Source organism: Dipodomys merriami, unplaced genomic scaffold, assembly GCF_024711535.1.
Source record: "Dipodomys merriami isolate MVZ:Mamm:240054 unplaced genomic scaffold, mDipMer1.0.p SCAF_43, whole genome shotgun sequence".
In the NCBI taxonomy this organism is placed as follows: Eukaryota; Metazoa; Chordata; class Mammalia; order Rodentia; family Heteromyidae; genus Dipodomys; species Dipodomys merriami.
In genome coordinates this window covers 3,851,915-3,872,907 of record NW_027205937.1, presented here as the reverse complement: position 1 = coordinate 3,872,907, position 20,993 = coordinate 3,851,915, and positions in this window count along the sequence as shown.

Below are 20,993 nucleotides of genomic sequence, written 5' to 3'. Positions count from 1 at the left end.
AGGGTTAGGGTTAGTGTTAGTATGAGGGTTAGGTTTAGGGTGAGGGTTAGGTTTAGGGTGAGGGGTAGGGTTAGGGTAAATTTTCGGGTGAGGGTTAGGGTTAGGGTTAGGGTTACGGTGAGGGTCAGGGTGAGGGTTAGGGTTAGGATGAAGGTTAGGATTAGGGTGAGGGTTAGGGATAGTGTTAGGGTGAGAGTTAGGGTTAGTGTGATGTTTATTGTGAGGGTGAAAGTTAGGGTGAGGGTGATAGTTCGTGTTAGGTTTCGGGTTCGGGTGAAGGTTAGGGTGTGGTTGAGGGTTAGGCTTAGGGTGAGTTTTAGGGTGTGGGTGAGGTTTAGGTTTAGGTTTAGGGTAAGGGTGAGCGTTAGGGATTGGTTTAGGGTTAGTGTGAGAGTTAGCTTGAGGTGTCGGGATTGGGTTAGGGTGAGGGTTAGTGTTAGGGTTAGAGTTAGTGTGAGGATAAGGGTTAGGGTGAGGTTTAGGGTGAGGTTGAGGGATATGGTTAGGTTTAGGATGAGGTTGAGGGTGAGTTTTAGGATTAGGAATAGGTTTAGGGTTAGGGTTAGGGTTATGCTGAGGTTGAGGGTCAGGGTGAGGCTGTAGTTTAGGGTTAGGGTTAGGGTTAGGTTTAGGTTTAGGGTGAGGCTTACGGTTAATGTGAGGGTTATGTTTAGGGTTAGGGTTAGGGTTAGGGAGAGCGTAAGGGTTAGGTTTAGGTTTAGGGTGAGGCGTAGAGTTTGGGTGATGTTTAGGGTGATGGTGAGGATGAGGGTTCAGGTCAGGGTGAGGGTTCGGATGTGGGAGAGGGTAAGGGTGACAGTGAGGGTTAGGGTGAGTGTTGGGGTTAGGTTTAGAGTTAGGGTTAGGGTGCTCATTAGGGTTACAGTTAGAGTGAGGTTTAGGGATAGGGTTAGGGTGAGGGTTAGGGTTAGTTTGAGGGTTAGGGTTAGAGTTAGGGTTAGTGTGAGGATAAGGTTTAAGGTGAGGTTTAGGATGAGGGTGAGGTTTAGGGTTAGCCTTAGGTTTGGGGTAAGGTTTAGGGTTAGGGTTAGCATTAGGGTGAGTTTTAGGGTTAGTGTTAGAGTGAGGGTTAGGGTTAGGGTGAGGTTTAGGGTGAGGTTGAGTGTTAGTGTGAGGGTGAGGGTGAGTCTGAGGTTTGAGATGTGGGGGAGGGTGAGGGTGAGGCTTAGGGTTAGGGTTAGGGTGAAGGTGAGGGTGAGGTTTAAGTTAGGATTAGGGTTAGGGTTAGGGTTAGGCTAAGGGTGAGGGTGAAAGTGAAGGGTGAGGTTTAGTGTTAGGGTTAGGGTGAGGGTTTGTGTTAGTGTGAGGGTTAGTGTGATGGTGGGGGTCAGGGTGAGGATGAGGGTTAGGGTTAGTATTAGGGTTAGGGTGAGTTTTAGGGTTAGGGTTATGGTTAGGTTTAGGGTAAGGTTTGGGTGAGTGTGAAGCTTAGATTTAGCGTTAGGGTTATGGGTAGAGTGAGGTTGGGGTTGAGGTTTAGGTTTAGGATTAGGGTTAGGTTTATGGTAAGGTTGAGGGGGAAATTTAGGTTGAGGGTGAGGGTTAGGGTTAGGGTTAGGTTTAGGGTGAGGGCTAGGATGAGGGTGAGGGTTAGGGTAAGGGTTAGGGTGAGGATTTCAGTTATGTAAGGGATAGGGTTAGGGTGAGGATTCCGGTGATGGTGAGGGTTAAGCTGAGTTTAGGTTTAGGTTGAATCATAGGGTTAGGGTTAGGGTGAGGTTTAGGGTTAGTGTGATGTTTAGGGTTAGGGTGAGGGTAAGGGTGAGGGTTAGGATTAAGAATAAAGTTAGGGTTAGGGTTAGGCTGAAGGTGAGTTTCAGAGTGAGGGTGAAGGTTAGGTTTAGGTTTAGGATTAGTGTTAGGGAGAGTGTTGGGGTGAGGGTGTGTGTTTGGCTGAGGGTGAGGTTTAGGTTGTGGGTGAGCGTTATGGTGAGGGTGAGGATTAGGGTTCGGGTTGGGGTTAAGGTTATGTTGAGGGTAAGGGTTAGGGTGAGGTTTAGTGTGAGGACGTGGGTTAGGGTTAGTATTAGGGCTCGGGTGAGGGTTAGGGTGAGGTTTATGGTTAGGGTTAGGTTTAGGGTGAGGGTGAGGTATAGGGTGAGAGTTAGGGTTAGAGTGAGGGTTAGGGTTAGGGTGAGGGTGAGGGTGAGTGTTAGGGTTAGGTTTAGTGTTGGAGTTAGGGTTAGGCTGAGGGTGATGGGGATGGTGAGGGTGAGGGTTAGTGTTAGGATACGGGTTAGGGTTAGGGTTAGGGTGAGGGTTAGTGTTAGGGTTATTGTTAGGATAAGGGTTAGGCTGACGGTTCCGGTTAGAATTAGTGTGAGAGTTAGGGTTAGGGTCAGGGTTAAGTTCAGGTTTAGGGTTAGGATAAGGGTTAAGCTGAGCGTTATGGTTAGGATTAGTGTGAGGGTTAGGTTTAGTGTTAGGTTAAGGGGTAGGGTGAGGGTTAAGGTTAGGGTGAGGGTTAGGGTGAGGGTGAGTGTTAGGGTTGGGCTGAGGATTAGGGTGAATGTTGGTTTATTGTTAGGGTTAGGGTCAGGGTTAGGGTGTGGGTAAGTGTTAGGGTGAGGGATTGGTTGAGGTTGAGGGTTAGGGTTAGTGTGAGTGTAAGGGTTATGGTGAGGAATAGGGTGAGGGTGAGGGTTCAGTTTAGCATTAGGGTTAGGGTGAGGGTGAGGGTTATGGTGAGTGTTTGTGTTAAGTTTAAGGACATGGTGAGGATTAGGGTTATGGTTTGGTTTAGCGTGAGGGTTAGGCTGAGGGGTAGGGTTAGAGATAGTGTTTGGGTTAGGTTTAGTGTGAGGGTTAGGGTTAGGGTTAAGGTGACAGAAAGGGTTAGGGTGAGGGTTAGGGTGAGTGTAAGGTTTAGGGTTAGAATTACGGTTAGGGTTAATGTTAGGATGAGGGTTGGGTTAGGTTGAAGTTTAGGGTGAGGGTGAGGCTGAGGGTTAGGATTAGGGTTAGGGTGAGGGTTAGTGTTAGGGTGAGGGCTAGGGTGAGGGTGAGGGTTAGGGTGAGGTTGAGGGTGAAGGTTAGGTTTTTGGTTAGGTATAGGTTACGGTTACGATTATGGTGAGAACTAGGGTGAGGGTGTGGGTTAGGTTTAGGGTTAGGGTTAGGGTGAGGGTGAGGGTTAGGGTTAGGGTTAGTTTGAGGGTTAGGGTTATGGTGAGGTTAGGGTTAGGGTGAGGGTTAGGGTTAGGGTTAGTTTGAGGGTTATGGTTAGGGTGATGTTTAATGTGAGGGTGAGGGTTAGGGTGAGGGTGAGTGTTCGAGTGAGAGTTAGGTTTAGGTTTAGGGTTACGGATAAGGTTAGGTTGAGTGTAAGTGTTAGGATGAAGGCTAAGGTGAGTGTGAAGGTTATGGTTAAGGTGAGGGGTAGGGTTTGGGTTAGGGTTAGGGTGAGGGTGAGGGTTAGGGTTAGGGTTAGGTTTTGGACGAGGGTTAGGCTGAGGGTTAGGGTTAGGTTAGGGTGAGGGTTAGGGTTAGGGTTAGGGTGAGGGTGAGGGTTAGGCTGAGGGTTATGTTTAGGGTTAGTGTGAGTGTTAGGTTTAGGGTTCGGGTTTGGGTTAGGTTGAGGGTAAAGTTTAGGGTGAGGGTTAGGGTGAGGGTGATGGTTAGGATTTGGGTGATTATTAGGGTGAGGGTTAGGTTTAGGGTTATGGGTAGAGTTAGGTTGAGGGTTAGGGTGAGGGTTAGGTTTAGGGTTATCATTAGGGTGAGGTTTAGGGTGTGGGTAAGTGTTAGGGTGAGGGTTACGATGAGGGTGATTGTTTGGGTTAAGGTTAGGGATAGGGTGCGGATTAGGTTTAGTGTTAGGTTTATGGTGAGGGTTAGGTTGAGGGGTACAGTTAGGATTAGTTTGAGTTTAGGTTTAGTGTGAGGTTTAGGGTTAGGGTTATTGTGAGGGTTAGGTTTACTCTGAGGGTTAGGGTTAGGGTTAGGTTGAGGGTAAGTGTTAGGGTGAGGGTTAGGCTGAGGGTGAGTTTTAGGGTTAGCATTAGGTTTAGGGTTATGGTAAGGATGAGGGTTAAGGTGAGGGTGAGTTTGAGGTAGAGGGTGAGGATGAGTGTTAGGTTTAGGTTTAGTTTGAGGGTTAGTGTTAGGGTGAGGGTTAGGTTTAGGGTGAGTGTTAGGGTTAGGGCAAGGGTTAGGGTGAGGGTTAGGATTGGGGTTGGGTTAGGGTTAGCGTCAGGGTGAGGGTTAGGGTTAGGTTGAGGCTTAGGTTTAGTGTTAATGTTAGGTTGAGAGTTAGGGTTAGGGTGATGTTTATTGTGATGGTGAGGGTTAGGGTGAGGGTGAGTGTTGGTGTGAGGGTGAGGGTTCAGCTGAGTGTGAGGGTTAGGGTGTGGTGGAGTTTTAGGGTGAGGATGAGGGTTAGGGTGACGGTGAGGGTTAGGGTGATGATGAGGGTTAGGGTGAGGGTGAGGGTAAGGGTTAGGGTTAGGGTGAGTGGGAGGGTTAGGGTTAGTGTTAGGTTTAGGGTTAGGATAAGGGTTAGGCTGAGGGTTAGGTTTAGGGTTAGTGTGAGTGTTAGGTTCAGGGTTAGGGTTTGGGTTAGGTTGAGGGTAAAGGTTAGTATGAGGGTTAGGGTGAGCGTGAGGGTTAGGGTTAGGGTGAGGGTTAAGATGAGTGTTAGGTTTAGGGTTATGGTTAGGCTTAGGGTGAGTGTTAGTGTGAGGATTAGGTTTCGGGTTAGGGTTAGGGTGAGGTATATGGTGTGGGTAAGTGTTAGTGTGAGCGTTAGTGTGAGGATGAGGGTTAGGGTAAGGTTGAGGGTAAGGGTTAGGGTGAGGTTTAGGGTGAGGGTGAGGGTTAGGGTTAGGATTAGAGTTAGAGTTAGGGTTAGGCTGAGGGTGAGGGTGAATGTGAAGGTGAGGGTTAGGGTTAGGGTGATGGTTAGCGTTAGTGTGAGGGTTAGTGTGATGTTGAGGGTCAGGGTGAGAGTGAGGGTTAGAATCAGGGTGAGTGTGAGGGTGAAGTTTAGGGTTAGGATTAGGTTCAGTTTGAGTTTTAGGGTTAGGATTAGGTATAGAGTTATGGTTATTGTTAGGGTTAGGGTTAGGTTTAGGGGGAGGGTAGGGGGAGGGTTTCGGTTAGGTAAAGGTTAGGTTTAGGTTGAGGATTAGGGGGAGGGGGAGGGTTAAGCTGAGGTTAGGTTTAGGGTGAGGGTTAGGGTAAGGGTTAGGGTGATGTTTAGGGTGAGGGTGAGGGTTAGGGTGTGGGTGAGGGTTAGGGTGAGGGTTAGGGTTAGGGTTAGTGTAAGGGCGAGGGTCAGGGTGAGTGTTAGGGTTAGGGTGAGTTTTAGAGTTAGGGTGAGGTTTAGGATTAGCGTTAGGTTGAGGGTTAGGATTAGGGTGATATTTATTTTGAGGGTGAGTGTTAGGGTTAGGATGATTGTTCGGGTGAGTTTGAGGGTTAGGATGAGGTTGAGGGTTAAGTGTTAGAGTTAGGGTTAGGGTGAGGGGTTAGGGTTATTTTTAGGGTGATGGTAAGTTTTAGGGTGAGGGTGAGGGTGAGAGTGACGTTTAGCGTGTGGGTGAAGATTAGGGTTAGTGTGAGTGTTAGGTTTAGGGTTAGGGTTAGGGTTATGGTGAGGGTAAGGGTTAGGGTTAGGGTGAGGGTTTCAGTAAGGGTGAGGGTGAGTGTAAGTGTTAGGGTGAGAGTTAGAGTGAGGGTGAGGTTTAGGTTCTTGTTAGCGTTTGGATTATGGTGAGGGTGAAAGAGAGGGTTAGTTGTTAGGGTTAGGGTTAGGGTTAGGATTAGGGTGCCGGTGAGGGGGCGGGGTAGTGTTAGGGTTTGTGTAAGTTTGAGGGTAAGTGTTAGGGTGGAGGTTTGGGTGATGGTGAGGGTTAGCTTTAGGGTTATGTTTAGGGTTAGGTTTAGGCTGAGTGGGAGTGGGAGGGGGAAGTTGAGGGTAAGGGTTAGTTTTAGGGTTAGGGTGAGGGCTAGGTTGAGTGTGAGGGTTAGTGTGAGGTTGGGGATGAGGGTTTCAATTACCTTAGGGTTAGGGTTATGGTGAAGTTTAGGTTGAGGGTGAGGGTAAAGCTGAGGTTAGGGTTAGGGTGAGGGTTAGTGTTAGGCTTAGGGTGAGGGTTAGGATTAGGGTGAGGGTGAGCATTCTGTGAGGGTGAGGTTGAGGGTGAGGCTGAGGGTTAGTGTTAGGGTTAGGTTTAGGTTGAGGGTGAATGAGAGGGTTAGTATTAGGAATAGGGTTAGCGATAGTGTTAGGCTGAGGGTTAGGGATAGGGTGAGGTTAAGGGTGAGGGAGAGGGTTAGGGTTAGGGATAGGTTTAGGCTGATGGCTAGGGTGAGGGAGAGGGTTAGTGTGGGGGTTACGGTGATGGATTCTTTTAGCTAAGGGTTAGGGTTATGGTGAGGATTAGCGTGAGATTGAGGGTTAGGTTGAGGGTTACGGTTAGGGTGATGGTTAGGGTTAGGTCTAGGGTAAGGCTTAGGGCTTCAGTGATGTTTAGGGTGAGGCAGAGGGTTAGGGTGAGGATGAGTGTTCGGAGAAAGGTGAGGGTTCGGGTGAGGGAGAGGGTTAGGGTGTGGGTGAGGATTAGGGTTAGGGTGAGGGTTAGTGTTAGGGTTAGGTTAGTGGGAGGGTGAGGGTTAGGGATAGGGTTAGCATTAGGTTGAGCGTTAGGGTTAGGGATGGTGTTAGGGTGAGGGTTAGTGTGTGGGTGTGGGTTATTGTGAGGGTGTGGGTGACGGTTAAAGTTAGGTTTAAGGTTAGGGTCAGGGTTAGGTTGAGTGTTACGTTGAGGATGAGGGTTTGGGTGAGGGTGAGGTTGAGGGTGTGGGTGAATGTTAGAATTAGGGTGAGAAATAGGGTTAGGGTTAGGGTTAGGGTTATGGTGAAGGTAAGGGTTAGGGTGAGGTATAGTGTGAGGATGAAGGTTGGGGTTAGTGTTAGCATTAGGGTGAGGTTTAGGGTGAGGCTTAGGGTTAGATTTAGGTTTAGGGTGAGGTTGAGGTATAGGGTGAGGGTTAGCGCTATGGTGAGGGTTAGGGTGAGGTGAGGGTGAGTGTTAGGTTTAGAGTTAGGGTGAGGTTGAGGGTTAGGAATAGGGTAAGGATTAGGGTTAGGATGAGGGTGAGGGTGACATTAAGGGTTAGGGTTAGGGTTAGGGTGAGGGTTAGGTTTAGGGTTAGGTTTAGGGTGAGCGTGAGGGTGGGGGTTAGGGTTAGGTTTAGAGGTAGGGTGAGGGTTAGGCTGAGGCTTAGGGTTAGGGTTAGTGTGAGGGTTAGGTTTAGGCTTAGGGTTTGGATTACAGTGAGGGTTAGGGTTATTTTTAGTGTTAGGATAAGGGTTAGGCGGCGGGTTAGGGTTAGGGTTAGTGGAACTGTTAGTTTTAGGGTTAGGGTTTGGGTTAAGTTGTGGGTAAAGTTTAGGGTGAGGGTTAGGGTGAGTGTGAGGGTTAGGGTTAGGGTGAGGATTAGGCTGAGGGTTAGGGTTAGATTATGTTTAGGGTAAGGGTGAGGGTTAGGGTGAGGGTTAGGTTTAGGGTTAGGCTTAGGGTGAGGTTTAGATTGTATGTAAGGGTTAGGGTGAGGGTTAGCATAAGGGTGAGGTTTGGGTTTCGGGTGAGGGTAAGGGTTAGGGTGAGGGTGAGGGTGAGGGTGAAGGTTAGGGTTAGCATGAGGGTTAGGGTGAGGGTGAGGGTTAGGGTTAAGTTTAGGGATAGGGTGAGGATTAGATTTAGAGTTAGATTTAGGGTGAGGGTTAGGCTGAGTGGGAGGTATAGGGTTAGGTTTAGTGTTAGGTTTAGTGTGAGGGTTAGAGTTAGGGTTAGGGTGAGGGTAAGGTTTAGGGTGAGTGTTAGTGTGAGGGTGAGTTTTAGGGTTAGCATTAGGTTTACTGTTAGGGTTAGGATGAGGGTTAGGGTTAGTGTGAGGGTGAGGGTGAGGTTGATGGTGAGGCTTAATGTTAGGGTTAGTGTGACGGTTACTGTTATGCTGAGGGTTACGTTTAGGGTGAGGTTTAGGTTTAGTGTAAGGGTTTGGTTTAGGGTTAGGGTTAGGTTGAGGGTCAGGTTTAGGTTGAGGTTTAGGGTTACGGTGAGGGTTAGGGATAGGGTTAGGTTGAGGGTAAGTGTTAGGATGAAGGTTAGGGTGAGTGTGAGGGTTAGGTTTAGGATGAGGGTTAGGGTTAGGGTTAGGTTTAGGGAGAGTGTGAGGGTTATGGTGAGATTTAGGGTGAGGGGGATTGTTAGGTTTAGGGTGAGGGTAAGGGTTAGGGTGAGGGTTAGGCTAAGGGTGAGAGTTAGGGTTAGCATTAAAGTTAGGGTGAGGGTGAGGGATAGGGTGAGGTTTAGGTTTAGGGTTAGCGATAGTGTGAGGATTAGGGTTAGTGTGAGTGTTAGGGTTAGGTTATGGTTAGGATTAGTGTGAGGATAAGGGTTATGGTGGGGGTTAGGGTGAGGGTGAGGTGTAGGTTTAGCGTTAGTGATAGGGTGACATTAGGGTGAGGGTTAGGGTTAGGTTTAGGGTGAGGGTTAGGGTTCTGTTTAGGATGAGGTTTAGGGTTAGGGTGATGTTTATGGTGAGGGTGAGTGTTGGGTTGAGGGTGAGGGTGTGGGTTAGGTTTTGGGTTAGGGTTAGTGTTAGGGTGAGGTATTGGGTTAGGATTAGGCTTAATGTGAGCGTTAGTGTTAGTGTTAAGGTGAGGGTTAGGGTGAGGATAAGGGTTAGGGTGAGGGTTAGGGTGAGGGTGAGGAGTAGTATTAGCATTAGGGATAGGGTGAGTGTTAAGGTGAGGGTTAGGTTTAGGTTGAGGGTGAGGGTTAGGTTAAGGGTTAGGTTTAGGATTAGGCTTAGGGTGAGGGTGAAGGTGAGTGTTAAGTTTATGATAAGGGTTAGGGTTAGAGTTAGTGTGAGTGTTAGGGTGAGGATGAGGGTTCGGGTGATGGTGAGGGTTAGGTTGTGGGGGAGTGTTAGGTTTACGGTGAGGCTTAGGGTTGGGTTACGGTTTGGGTTATGGTGAGGGTAAGGGTCAGTGTGAGGATTAGGGTGAAGGTGAGGGTTAGGGTTATGTTAGGGTTAGGGTTAAGTTTAGGGTTATGGTGAGGGTAAGGGTTAGGGTTAGGTTTAGTGTGAAGGTTAGGGTTAGGGTAGGGTTAGGGTGAGAGTTAGGGTTAGGGTTAGGGTGAGGGTGAGGGTCAGGGTGAGGGTTAGGTTTAGGTAGTGGGTTAGGTTTAGGCTGAGGGGTAGGGTTAGGGTGATGTTTATTGTGAAGGTGAAGTTTAGGGTGAGGGTGACTGTTAGGGTGAGGATGAAGGTTCGTTTGAGGGTTAGGGTTTGGGTGATGTTTAGGGTGAGGTTTAGGGTTAGGGTAAGTTTTAGGCTTCGGGTGAGTGTGAGGGTTAGGGTGTGGGTGAGGGTTTGGGTTAGGTTGAGTGTTAGGGTGACGGTGAGGTTTGGGGTGAGGGTGAGGGTTATGGTTAGGTTTAGGGTGAGGGATAAGGTGAGGGTGAGGGTTAGCTTGAGGGTGAGGGTGAGGGTGAGGTCTTCGTTTAGGTAAGGGTTAGGGTTAGAGTTAGGGTGAGGATTAGGGGAGAGTAAGGTGTAGGTTGAGGGGTAGGGTTAGGGTGAGGATTAGCGTTAGGGTTAGAGTGAGGATTAGCGTTAGTTTGATGTTTAGTATGAGGGTGAGAGTTACTATTAGGGTTAGTGTTAGGGAAAGGGTTAGGGTTAGGGTTAGGGTTAGGGTGAGGTTTAGGGTGAGCGGTAGGTTTACGGTAAGGGTGAGGTTTAGGGTTATTGTGAGGGGAAGGGTTAGGGTTAGAGTTATTGTTAGTGTGAGAATAAGTGTTACGGTGAGACTTAGGTTGAGTGTGAGTGTTAGGTTTATCATTGGGACTAAGGTGAGGGTTAGGGTGAGGGTTAGGATTAGGGTTAGGGTTTGGGTTAGGGTGAGGGTTAGGGTGAGGGTGAGGGTGAGTGTTAGGGTTAGGTTTAGTGTTGGAGTTAGGGTTAGGCTGGGGGTGATGGGGATGGTGAGGGTGAGGGTTAGGGTTAGGATACGGGTTAGGGTTAGGTTTAGTGTGAGGGTTAGGTTTAGTGTTAGGTTAAGGGGTAGGGTGAGGGTTAAGGTTAGGGTGAGTGTTAGGGTGAGGGTGAGTGTTAGGGTTGGGCTGAGGATTAGGGTGAATGTTGTTTTATTGTTAGGGTTAGGGTCAGGGTTAGGGTGTGGGTAAGTGTTAAGGTGAGGGATTGGTTGAGGGTGAGGGTTAGTGTTAGGTTGAGAGTAAGGGTTTATGGTGAGGATTAGGGTGAGGGTGAGGGTTCGGTTTAGCATTAGGGTTAGGGTGAGCGTGATGGTTAGGGTGAGTGTTTGTGTTAAGTTTAAGGACAGGATGAGGATTAGGGTTAACGTGGGGGTTAGGCTGAGGGGTAAGGTTAGACTTAGTGTTTGGGTTAGGTTTAATGTGAGGGTTAGGGTTAGGGTTAAGGTGACAGTAAGGGTTAGGGTGAGGGTTAGGGTGAGTGTATGGTTTAGGGTTAGAATTACGGTTAGGGTTAGTGTTAGGATGAGGGTTGGGGTTAGCGTGATGTTAAAGTTTGAGGGTAAGTGTTACGGTGAGTTTGAGGGTGAGGGTTAGGCATAGGGTGAGGGTGAGTGTGAGGGTGAGGTTTAGGATTACGGTTAAATTTAGGGTGAGGTTTTGTGCGAGGGTTAGTATTAAGTTTTGGTGAGGGTAAATATTACGGTGAAGGTGAGAGTGAGATAGAGGGTTACGATTTGCGTGAGTGTTAGTGTGAGGGTTAGGGTGAAGTTTAGGGTTAGATTTAGGGTTAGGGTGAGGATGAGTGTTAGGGTTATGGTTATGGTGGTGGGTTAAGGTTAGGTTGAGGGTTAGGGTGAGGGAGAGGGTGAGGGTGAGGGTTAGCGTTAGTGTTAGTGTGAGGATAAAGGTTAGGGTTAGGGTAAGGTTGAGGGTGAGTTTTAGGTATAGTGTTAGGGTTAGGGTTAGGTTTAGGGTGAGGGTTAAAGTTAGGTTTAGGGTGAGGATTAGGGTTAGGGTTATGTTTAAAGTGAGGTTGAGGGTTAGGGTAAGGGTGAGTGTGAGAGTGAGGGTTAGGTTGAGGGTGCGGCTGAGGGTGAGTTTGAGGGTGATGGTTTGGGTTAGCGTTAGCGTGAGGTTTAGGGTTAGGATTAGGGTTAGGGTTAGCGTTTGGCTTAGAGTTAGGGTGTAAGTGAGGGTGAGGGTTAGTATTAGGGTGAGGCTGAGGGTTAGGGCAATTTTTAGGGTGACGGTGAAGGTTAGGGTGAGGGTGAGGGCGAGGGTGAGGGTGAGGTTTAGGGTTAGGGTTGGTTTTAGGGTGAAGTTGAGGGTGAAGGTTATGGTTATGGTTATGGTTAGGGTAAGGTTTACGGCTAGTGTGAGGGTTATGGTTAGTGTTAGTGTTAGTGTTAGGGTGAGGATAAGGGTTAGAGTGAGGGTTAGGGTGAGGGTGAGGGTTAGGGTTAGGTTTAGGGTGAGAGTTAGGTTGAGGTGTCGGGATAGGGTTAGGGTGAAGGTTAGGGTTAGGGTTAGGGTTAGTGTGAGGATAAGGTTTAGGGTTAGGATTAGGGTGAGGGTGAGATTTAGGTTTAGCCTTAGGGTTAGGGTTAGGTTTATGGAGCGGGTGAGGTTTAGGGATAGGGTGAGGGTTAGGGTTAGTGTGATGTTTAAGGTGAGGTTGAGGTTTAGGGTAAGGGTGAGTGTGAGGGTGAGGGTTAGGTTGAGGGTGCGGGTGAGGGTGAGGTTGAGGGTGATGGTTTGGGTTAGGGTTATGGTGAGCTTTAGGGTTAGGGTTAGGATTAGGGTTAGGGTTAGGGTTAGGCTTAGAGTGAGGGTGAAAGTGAAGGTGAGAGTTAGGATTAGGGTGAGGGTTAGGGTTAGGGTGAGGGTAAGGTTTAGTGTGAGGGTTAGGGGAGGGTGAGAGTTAGGTTGAGGTGTAGGGTTATGGTGAGAGTTAGGGTTAGGGTTATAGTAAAGGGTGATGGTGTAGGTTAGGTTGAGGGTGAGGGCGAGGGTGAGGGTGAGGGTGAGGGTGAGGGTTAGGGTTAGTTTTAGGGTGAGGGTGAGGGTGAAGTTTATGGTTAGGGTTAGGGTTAGGGTAAGGTTTACCACTAGTGTGAGGGTTATGGTTAGTGTTAGGGTTAGGGTTAGGGTGAGTATAAGGGTTAAGGTGAGGGTTAGGGTGAGGGTGAGATTTAGGGTTGGGGTTAGGGTGAGGGCTAGGGTTTGGATGATGTTTACGGTGAGGTTTAGGGTGAGGCTGAGGGTTCGTGTGAGGGTGAGGCTTCAGGTGAGTTTGAGGGTTAGGGTGTGTGTGAGGATTAGGTTTAGGGTTAACATTAGGTTTAGAGTTAGTGTGAGGGTTAAGGTTAGGGGTAAAGTTAGGGTTTGGGTTAGGGTTAGGGTTAGGGTTAGGATGATTGTTAGGGAGAAGGGTAGGCGTAGGGTTAGGGTGAGTTTTGGGGTGAGAGTGAGGGTTAGGGTGAGAGTGAGCGTAAGGTTTAGGTTTAGGGTTAGGGTTAGGGTGAGGATGAGGGTGAGGTTCAGTGTTAGTATTAGGGTTAGGTTTAGGGTTACTGTGAGGGTGAGGGTGAGGGTGAGGGTGAGGTTTAGGTTGAGGGTTAATTTTAGGCTAAGGGTTAGGGTGAGGGTTAGGGTTAGGGTGAGGGTCAGGGTGAGTTTTGGGGTTAGGTAGAGGTTTAGGGATAGGCTGAGGGGTAGGGTTAGTGTGATGTTTATTGTGAGGGTGAGGGTGAGGGTGAAGGTTAGGGTTGGGTGATGTTTAAGTTGAAGTTTAGGGTTAGCGTAAGGTTTAGGGTTCGGTGAGAGTTTGGGCTAGGTTAAGTGTTAGGGTGACGGTGAGGGTTAGGGTGAGGTTGAGGGTTAGGGTTAGGTTTAGGGTGAGGGTTAGGATGAGGGTTAGGGTGAGGGTTTGGTTTAGGGTTAGGGTGAGGTTTAGGTTTAGGCTGAGGGTTAGAGTTAGGTTTAGGGTGAGGGTAAGGTTACTGGTGAGGGTTAAGTTGAGGGTGAGTGTGAGGGTGAGGGTTTCGTTTAGGTAAGGGTTAGGGTTAGAGTTTGGGTGAAGATTAGGTGAGGGTGAGGGTTAGGTTGAGGGGTAGGGTTAGGGTGAACGTTTTGGTTAGGGTTAGGGTGAGGGTTAGCGTTAGAGTGAAGTTTTGTATGAGGGTGAGTGTTAATGTTAGGGTTAGCGTTAGGGAAAGGGTTAGGGTTAGGGTTAGGGTGAGGGTTAGTGTTAGATGTAGGTTTAGGTTTAGGGTGAGGGTTAGGGTTAGTGTGAGGGTAAGGGTTAGGGTTAGAGTTAGGGTTAGTGTGAGGATAAATGTTAGGATGAGGGTTAGGTTGAGTGTGAGGGTTAGGTTTATCTTTAGGGTTAGGGTGAGGGTTAGGGTTTGGGTTAATGTGAGGATTAGGTTTAGGTTGATGTATAGGGTGAGGGTGAGGATTAGGTTGAGGGTGAGGTTGATGTTTAGGTTGAGGGTGAGGCTGAGGGTTACGGTTAAGGTTTGGGTTTGGGTGAGGGTGAGGATTAGGGTTACGGTGATGATTAGGGTTATTGTTTGTATAGGGTTAGGGTGAGGGTGAGGGTTAGGGTTAGGAAAAGGATGAGGGTAAGGGTTAGGGTGAGGGTTAGGTTAAGGATAAGGTTTAGGATTAGGGTTAGGGTGAGTGTTAGAGTGAGGGTTAGGATTAGGGTTGGGATAGGGTGAGGGTCAGAGTGAGGGTTAAGGTTAAGTTGAGGTTTAGTTTTATGGTGAGGATTAGGGAGAGTATTAAGGTGAGAGTTAGGGTTAGGGTGCTGTTTATTGTGAGTGTGAGGGTTAGGGTGAGGGCGAGTCCTCGGATGAGGGTGAGGGTTGGGGTGAGGGTGAGGGTTAGGGTGTGGTTGAGGGTTAGGGTTAGGGTGAGGTAAGGGTGATGTTGAGGTTTAGAGTGAGGCTGAGGGGTAGGTGTAGGTTTAGGGTTAGGGTGAGGATTAGGGTTAGGGATTGTTTAGGGTGAGAGTTAGGGTGAGGTGTCGGGATAGGGTTAGGGTGAGGTTTAGGGTTAGTGTGAGGGTTAGGGTTAGGTTTAGGGTGAGGGTAAGTGTGAGGATTAGGTTTAGGGTGTAGGTTAGGGTGAGGGTGAGGGTTAGGGTTAGCGTTAGGGTGAGGGTGAGGGTTTGGTTTACGGTGATGTTTATGGTGAGTTTGAGGGATAGTTTGAGGGTGAAGGTGAGGGTACGGTTTAGGGTGAGGGTGCGGGGGAGGGTGAGGATTAGGGTTAGGGTTAGGGTTAGGATTAGGATGAGGGTGAGGATTAGGGTTAGGAATAGGGTTAGGATTAGTTTTAGTCTGAGGCTGAGGGTCAGGGTGACGTTGAAGGTTATGGTTAGTGTTAGGGTGAGGATAAGTTTTAGGGTGAGGGTTAGGGTGAGGGTTAGGGATAGGGTTAGGGTTAGGGTGAGGGTTAGGGTTTGGGTAATGTTTAGGGTTAGGTTTAGCGTTAGGTTTAGAGTTATTGTGAGGGTGAGTGTTACGGGTAGGGTTATGGTTAGGTATAGGGGTAGGGTTAGGGAGAGGGATAGGGGTAGTGTTAGGGTCAGGTTTAGGGTGAGTGTGAGGGTTAGGGTTAGGGTTAGGGTTAGGGTGAGGGTAAGGGTTAGGGTGAGGGTTAGGTTGAGGTTGAGGTTTAGGGTGAGGGTAAGGGTTAGGGTGAGGTTTAGGGCTTGGGTGATGTTTAGGGTGAGGTTTAGTGTGAGGATGAGGGTTCAGATGAGGGTGAGGGTTCAGATGAGGGTGAGGGTTAGTGTGTGGTTGAGATTTAGGCGAAGGGTTAGGGTTAGGTTGAGGGTTAGGCTTAGGTTTAGGGTTAGTGTGAGGGTTAGGGAGAGGGGTAGGGTTAAGTTTAGGGTGAGGTTTAGGTTGGGGTGAGGGTTAGGGTTAGTGTTAGGTTTAGGGTGAGAGTTAGGGTGATGGTTAGCTTTAGGGATAGTGTTAGGGTGAGGGTTAGGGTTATGGTGATGTTTATGGTGAGGGTGAGTGTTAGTGTGAGGGTGAGGGTGAGGGTGAGGTTTAGGTTTAGGGTTAGGTTTAGGTTGAGGGTGAGGGTGAGGGTGAGGGTTAGGTTTAGGATTAGGGTTAGGGTTAGGGTTAGTGTGAGGGTTAGGGTGAGGACGAGTGTTCGGGTGATGGTGAGGGTTAGGCTGTGGGTGAGGGTTAGGGTTATGGTGAGGATTAGGTTAGAGTTAGGGTTAGTGATATGGTGAGGGTAAGGGTTAGAGGGAGGTTTAGGGTGAAGGTTTGGGTGAGCGTGATAGTTAGGGTTAGCATTAAGGTTAGGGTAAGGGTGAGGTTTAGGGTAAGGGTGAGGTTTAGGTTTAGGGTGAGGTTTAGTGTGATTGTGAGGGTGAGGGTGAGGGTTAGGCTTAGGGTTAGGATTCGGGTTAGGGTTAGGCTGAAGTTGAGGGTGAAAGTGAGAGTGAGGTTTAGTGTTAGGGTTAGGGTGAGGGTTAGGGTTAGTGTGAGGGTAAGTGTGATTTTGAGGATCAGGATGAGAGTGAGGGTTAGAATGAGGGTGAGGGTGAGAGTGAGGGTTATGGTTAGGATTAGAGTTAGGGTTAGGTTTAGGCTGAAGGTGAGGGTCAGGGTGAGGGTGAAGGTTAGGGTTAGGCTATGGTTAGGGTTAGGGTTATGGTGAGGGTTATGGTTAGTGTGAGCGTTATGGTTATGTTTAGGGTTTGGGTTAGGGTTAAGGTTAAGGTTAGGGTAATGTTTAGAGTTAGTATTAGGGTGATGGTTACGGTTTGGGTGATGTTTAGGGTGAGGGTGAGGGTGAGTGAGAGGATGAGGGTTCGGGTTTGGGTTCGGGATCGGGTGAGTGGGAGGGTTAGGATGTGGGTGAGGATAAGGGTTAGGGTGAGGGATAGCTTTAGGTTTAGGGTTAGTGTGAGGGTGAGGGTTAGGGGTAGGGTTAAGGTTAAGTTGAGGGTTAGGGTTAGGGTTGGGGTTTGGGAGACGGGTAGTGAGAGGGGTACGGGTATGGTTAGTGTGAGGTTTAGGGTGAGGGTGAGGGTGAGGGTGAGGGTGATGGGGAGGGTTAGGTTCAGGGTTAGGTTTAGGGTGAGTTTGAGGGTTAGGGTTAGGTTAAGGATTAGTGTTAGTGTTAGGGTGAGTTTCAGTGTATGGGTTCGGGTTCGGGTGAGGGTTCAAGATAGGGTGTGAATGAGGATTAAAGTTAGGGTGAGGATTAGTGTTAGGGTTAGAGTTAGGGTTATGGTGAGGGTAAGGGTTAGAGTGAGGTTTAGTGTGATGATGAGGTTTAGGGTTAGGATTAGGGTGAAGGTGAGGTACAGGGTGAGGTTTAGAGTTAGTGTCAGGATTAGGGATACGTTTAGGGTTAGGGTGAGAGTGAGGGTGACTGTTAGGGTTAGATTTAGGGTTAGAGTTAGAGTGAGGGTGAGGGTGAGGGTTAGGATTAGGGTTAGGATTATGGTTAGACTGAGGGTGATGGAGAGGGTGAGGGTGAGGGTTAGGGTTAGGATGAGGGTAAGGGTTAGGGTTAGGGTTAGCGTAAGTGTTAGGGTGAGGGTAAATGTTTGGGTGAGGGCTAGGGTGAGGGTGAGGCTGAGGGTTAGATTGAGGGTAAGGTGAAATTTAGGTTTATAGTTAGGTTTATGGTGAGTGTTAGGTTGTGGGTAAGTGTTAGGGTGAGGGTTAGGGTAAGGGTGAGTGTTAGGATTCGGGTGAGGGTAAGGGTAAGGGTGAGGGTTACGGTGAGAGTGAAGGACATGGTGAGGTTTTGGATTAAGGTTAAGGATAGGGTGAGGATTTGGGTTAGGGTTGGTTTAGGGTGAGGGTTAGAGTGAGTGTGAGGTTTAGGGCTAGAATTGGGTTTAGGGTTAGGGTTAGGATGAGTGTTAGGGTTCGGTTTATGGTTAGGGTTAGGGTGAGGGTGAGGGTTAGTGCTAGGGTTAGGGTGAGGGTTAGTGTTAGGGTGAGTGCTATGGTGAGGGTGAGGGTTAGCGTGAGGGTAAGGGTGAGGGTGAAGTTTTTGGTTATGTAAGGGTTAGGGCTAGGTTTAGGGTGAGTATTAGTGTAAGGGTGTGGGTTAGGGTAGGGTAAGTGCTAGGGTTAGTTTGAGGGTGAGGGTGAGGGTGAGGGTTAGTGTTAGGATGAGGGTTAGGGTGAGGGTGAGGGTGAGGCTGAGCGTTAGGGTTAGGGTTATTGTGAGGGTTAGGGTTACGGTGATTATTAGGGTTAGGGTGAGGGTTAGTGATAGGATGATGTTTAGTGTGAGGGTTAGGGTGAGCGTGAGTGTTCAGGTCAGAGTTACGGTTAGGGTTAGGGTTAGGGATAGGGTTAGGGTGAGGGTGAGGGTGAGGGTTAGGGTTAGGGTTAGGGTGTGGGATAGGGTGAGCGTTAGGGTTAAGTATAGGGTTATTTTAAGGGGTAGGCTGAGGGTAAGGTTTAGGGTGAGGTTTAGGTTGAGGGTTAGGTTGAGGTTGAGAGTTAGGGTTAGCATGAGTTTTAGGGTGAGGGTGAGAGTTAGGGTGATGGTTAGGAATAGGGTGAGGATTAGGCTTAGTGTGAGGGTTAAGGTTAGGGTTAGTGTGAGGATAAGGGTTAGAGTGAGAGTTAGGTTGAGGGTGAGGTGTAGGGTTAGAGTTAGGGATAGGGTGAGCGTTAGGTTGAGGGTTAGGTTTAGGTTTAGGGTTAATGTTAGGGTTAGTGTGAGTGTTAGAGTGAGGGTAGGGTTCAGCTTATGGTGAGGGTTAGGGTGTGGGCGAGGGTTATGTTTAGGGTGAGGATTAGGGTTAGAGTTAGGGGTAGGGTTATGGTGAGGGTAAGGGTTCGGGTGAGGTTTAGGGTGAGGTTTAAGGTGAGGGTGAGAGGTAGGGTTAGCATTAGAGTTAGGGTGAGGGTGAGGGTTAGGATGAGGGTTCGGGTTCGGGTTAGGTTTAGGGTGAGGTTTAGGGTGAGGGTGTACGTGAGAGTAAGGTTTAGTGTTAAGATTAGGGTTAGTGTTAGGGTGAGGGTTAGGGTTAGGCTGAGGGTTAGGGATAGGGGGATGTATATTGTGAGGGTGAGAGTTAGGGTGAGTGTGAGTTTTAGGGTGAGGGTGAGGGTCCGGGTGAGTGTGAGGGTTAGGGTGTGGTTGAGGGTTAGGTTTAGGGTGAGGGTTAGGGTGACGGTGAGGGTTAGGGTGAGGGTGAGGGTTAGATTTAGGTTTACGGTTATGGTGAGGTTTAGGGTTAGGGTAGGGTTAGGGTGAGAGTTACGGTGAGGTGTATGGATAGGGTTAGGGTGAGGGTTAGTGTGAGGGTGAGGGTTAGGGTTAGCGTTAGGGATAGGGTGAGGGTTAGGGTGAGTGTGAGGGTTAGGGTTAGGATTTGGGTTAGGGTTAGGGTTAGGGTGATGTTTAGGGTGAGGTTTAGGGTTAGGGTGAGGGTTAGCTTTTGGGTGAGGGTGAGGTTTAGGTTGTGGGTGAGGGTTAGGATTAGATTGACTGTTAGGGTGACTGTTTTGGTTAGGGTTAGGGTGAGGATTATGGTTAGGTTAGGGTGAGGGTGAGGGTTAGGGTGACAGTTAGGGTGAGGGGTAGGGTTAGGGTTAGGATGAGCGTTAGGGTTAGTGTGAGGGTTATGGTTAGGGTTAGGGTGAGTGTTACAGTTAGGGTGAGGGGTAGGGTGAGGGGTAGGGTTAGTGTTAGGTTGAGGGCTTGGATGAGGGTGAGGGTTAGCTTGAGGTTGAGGGTGAGGGTGAGGTTTTCGGTTAGGTAAGGGTTAGGGTTAGGGTTAGGGTGAGGGTTAGAGTGATGGGTAGTTTTAGCATTAGGGTTAGGGTGAGGGTTAGGGTTAAGGTGAGCGCTAGGGTGAGGGTGAGATTTAGGTTGAGGATGAGGGTGAGGTTTTTGGTTATATAAGCTTTAGGGTCAGGTTCAGGGTGAGAATTAGGGTTAGGGTGAGGGTTAGGATTAGGGTAGGGAATAGGATGAGGGTTAGGAATAGGGTGATGTTTAGTGTGAAGGTTAGGGTGAGCGTGAGTGTTCAGGTCAGAGTTAGGGTTAGGTTTAGGGTTAGGGTGAGGATTAGGGTGAGGGTGAGGGTGAGGTTTAGGATTAGGGTTAGGGTGAGGGAAAGGGTGAGCGTTAGGGTTATATTTAGGGTTATTTTAAGGGTTAGGGTGAGGGTAACGTTTAGGGTGAGGTTTAGGGTGAGGGTTAGGGGGAGGGTGAGAGGCAGGGTTAGCATGAGTGTTAGGGTGAGGGTAAGGGTTAGGGTGAGAGTTAGGAATAGGGTGAGGATCAGGGTAAGTGTGAGGATAAGGGTTAGGGTGAGGGTTAGGTGTAGGGTTAGCGTTAGGGATAGGGTGAGCATTAGGGTGAGGGTTAGGTTTCGGGTGAGGGTGAGGGTTAGGTTTAGGGTTAGGGCTAGTTTTAGGCTTAGGGTGAGGGTGAGGTTGAGGGTTAGGTTTAGGATTAGGGTTAAGGTTAGGGTTAGTGTGAGTGTTAGGGTGAGGATGAGAGTTAGGGTAATTGTGAGGTTTAGGATGTGGGCAAAAGTTAGGGTTAGGGTGAGGATTAGGGTTAGGGTTAGGGTTAGGGTTATGGTGAGAGTAAGTTTTAGGGTGAGGTTTAGGGTGAAGGTGAGTGTTAGGGTTTGCGTTAGTGTTAGGATGAGAATTAGGGTGAGGGTTAGGGTTAGGGTTAGGGTGAGAATTAAGGTGAGTTTGTGGGTTAGGGTTAGGGTTAGCGTGAGTGTGTGGGTGAGGGTGAGTGCTAGGATGAGGGTTAGGGTTAGGGTAATGGTGTGGGTGAGGGTGAGTGTGAGGGTTAGGGTTAGGGTGAGGGGTAGGTTTATGGTGAGGTTTAGGGTTAGGGTGAGGTTTAGGGTTAGGCTTAGGGTGAGTGTTAGGTTTAGGGTGATATTTAGAGTGAGAGTGATTGTTAAGTTGAGGGTGAGTGTTCTGGTGAGAGTTAGGGTTAGGGACAGGGATAGGGTTAGTGTGAGGGTAAGGGTTAGGGTGAGGGTGAGGGTTAGGGTTATGATGAGGGTTAGGGTTAGGGTTAGGGTGAGGGTGAGGGTTAGGGTGAGCGTTGGGTTTAGGGTTAGGGTTAGTATGCGGGTTAGGATGAGATTTAGGGTGAGGGTGATGGTTAGGTTTAGGATGAGGGTAAGGTTTTGAGTGAGGATTAGGGTGAGGGTGAGAGTTAGGGTTAGCATTAGACTTAGGGTGAGGGTGAGGGTTAGGGTTAGGGTTATGGATAGGGGGAGGATTACACTTAGTGTGAGGGTTAGGGTTAGTATTTGTGTTTTGGTTAGTGTGAGGATAAGGGTTAGAGTGAGGGTTAGGGTGAGGGTCAGGTGTAGGGTTAGAGTTAGGGTTAGGGTGAGCGTTAGGGTGAGGGTTAGGTTTAGGGTGAGGGTGAGTGTTGGTTTTGGGTTGGGACTAGGTTTATTCTTAGGGTGAGGGTGAGGTTGAGGGTTAGGTTTAGGATTAGGGTAAGGATTAGGTTCAGTGTGAGTGTTAGGGTGAGGATGAGCGTTTGGGTAATGGTGAGGGTTAGGATGTGGGCTTGGGTTAGGGTTATGGTGAGGATTAGGGTTAGGGTTAGGGTTAGGGTTATGGTGAGGGCAAGGGTTAGGGTGAGGTTTAGGTTAAAGTGAGGGTTATGGTTAGCATTAATGTTAGGATGAGGGTTAGCGTTAAGGTTAGGGTTAGGTTTAGAGTGAGGGTCAGGGTGAGGGTGTGGGTTAGTGTTAGGATTAGGATTAGGGTTAGGATGAGGGTGAGGGTGAAGGTGAGGGTTAGGGTTAGGGTGAGGGCTAGGTTTAGGGTGAGGTTTAGGGTTAGGCTAAGGGTTGGGGTGAAGGTTAGGGTTAGGGTTAGGGTTAGGGTGAGAGTCACGGTGATGGTTAGAGTTAGGTAGAGGTTTAGGTTTAGGCTGAGGGGTAGGGTTAGG